The sequence below is a fragment of the Alexandromys fortis genome, unplaced genomic scaffold, assembly GCF_014885135.2.
Source record: "Alexandromys fortis isolate MF-2015 unplaced genomic scaffold, M_Fortis_MF-2015_v1.1 scaffold_24, whole genome shotgun sequence".
Lineage (NCBI taxonomy): Eukaryota > Metazoa > Chordata > Mammalia > Rodentia > Cricetidae > Alexandromys > Alexandromys fortis.
In genome coordinates this window covers 11066809-11069132 of record NW_026067906.1, presented here as the reverse complement: position 1 = coordinate 11069132, position 2324 = coordinate 11066809, and positions in this window count along the sequence as shown.

Sequence of the window (2324 nt, the reverse complement as noted above, 5' to 3'; positions counted from 1 at the left end):
CCCAGCCTTAATGTCATTATTCTCCTAACAGTTCTGCCCCGACTCTTCCAAATGTCAGCCTCAGCTTCCTGGAGCTGCTGTGCCCACAGACACACAGGAGCCTGAGAATTGATTACCCTCTAGCACGGTGGTTCTCAACCTTCCCAATGCTGCGATCCTTTTACACAGTCCTTCATGTTGTGGTGACCCCCAACCATAACATTATTTCTGTTGCTACTTCATAACTGTAATGTTTGTGTTTTCCAGTGGTCTTAGGCGACCCCCGTGAAAGAGTTATTTGGCCCCCCCCAAAGGGGTCGCAACCTACAGGTTGAGAACCACTGCTCTGCGTGATGCTTAGCTAATGAGGAACCAGTCTGGGAGACCAGAGTTTAGCTTCCCTCTGTTATAACACAATGTGGAGGCTGCCGCCGTATATTCCAGAGATCTTGTCTAGTATCTGGCTAAAACCACTCTCCTGGGAGTCTGCTGAATTCATAGCATTCTTGGCTCTCTTTTCGGCTTTGTTGGGCTCTCCCCTTCCCTTACCCATTTCCTAAGAGAACAGTTCTTGCAGACAAATACTCGTGTAGGAGTCTGCTTGGGGGGAGTCTAGTATAACAGCTGGTAATACGGTGCTTTCCAGATGTTGCAGATGATTTTCCTGAACTGAATTCAGTGCTTGGAACATCTGTATTTTGCGCGCGGAATAAACGTCTCTGTTCAAAGGTGGACTGGTGGAGTCATAGTTAATTTGGTACTTTCTCTTATCTACTGGAAAGAAGGGTTTCTACTGGGGAGTTAAATGAGTGACGAATTAGAAGGCATGGGTCCGTGTCTGCCTCTCATGTAGGGTGTTAGGAAATCTGTGTTTCTTGTCATAGCTCCAGCACGTAAATTAGCCTTGTATCTTCAAACAATAGATGCTTCATTTATATAAGCCACTGTTAGGGACTGAATGACAATGATGCGTGTCACCTCGGACTTGTTTCAGTTCTCAAGAGTTAGATGAATAAAGATAAAACCACCTCCTCACTCATGATAAATTGCCTCTCTTTTATACTGTGTTAGGGAAGAAGGGGAGTGACTTTTCTTCTGTCAGTCTGTAAATTTATCTTTGCCAGCACAGCTCTGGAAATGGAGGACATATATTATTTGTGACGTGAAGCCTGCAAGCTTGTAATCAGTGTGGCTTGGTGATATGTCACCTAACTGAGGTCTGTTCTTCTTCCTTTTCTACATGATGGGGAACCAGCAGTATTATGGGATATTAGGTTAACTGGTAGAACTTTGCTATTCAAGCTGGGCATGAAAATCAGTTTCCCATTGATTTGATTTAAATCTGTGCAGCAGGAAGCGGATAGAAAAAGAATTAAAGTGGTTATTAAATGTGATTTCCTTTCTTAGTCGTTCATTCTTAGAAACTGATAATAGCACTCTGTAGAAAAATGAATGCCCTTTGGATAAAAATTTCCTCTAGCGGGTGTGGCGGCACACACTTTTAACCCCTGCACCCTCAAGGCAGAAGAAGGTGATTGTCTGTGAATCCCAGGCCAGCCAGGACCACATAGTGAGTCCTTGTCTCAAAAAGCAAGACTTCACTTTGTACAAGTGGTTTTTATATCTGAATATATATTTGCTATTCAAGGAGCAACTGGTTAGAATTCTAGACTAGAATTTGTCTAACAATGCGACTATTCATTGGGATGTCATTTTGATTTGATTTCTCTCTTTCTATTCCCACGTTTCTATTCTCAAGAACATAGCACAGGAAGAGCTGGGCACTTTCTCCTTGCGTCTGTCAGTGAATGTGTGCAGATGACCCTTTTCAGGTGGAAAGCTAAGAACTTGGAAACTTGCTGCCATAAGCACACACCCTTCTGAAGCTTGTCATTCATAGTGAGCATGCACCCCTGAGACATCGGCCAAGTGACTAGGGAAGAAAAGTCAAAAGTTTTCTGGAAAAATCTGGTCTTCGCTGTGCCATATTTGTTTCCTCCTCCTCCTCCTCCTTTTCTTCCTCCTCCTTCTCCTCCTCCTCCTCCTCCTCCTCCTCCTCCTCCTCCTCCTTCTTTTCCCTGAAGTAGTTCTTAGATTGTGATTCTTTCTGAGATGCTTAGCTTTAAAGGAAACACTATAATTATGCTAATTGAGTCAAGTTATTTGACAAATACAAAGAGCTTAGAATAGCTCGGTGGACATTACACATTCTCGCTGCAGATTGATTACCTGAGAGCCCCCAATTCCTTGCTGAGATCATTGAAGTCACATCTATTTCTTTTCTTTTCTTTTTTTTTTAAAGTTTTATTTATTTATTATGTATACGGTGTTCTGCCTGCATGCAT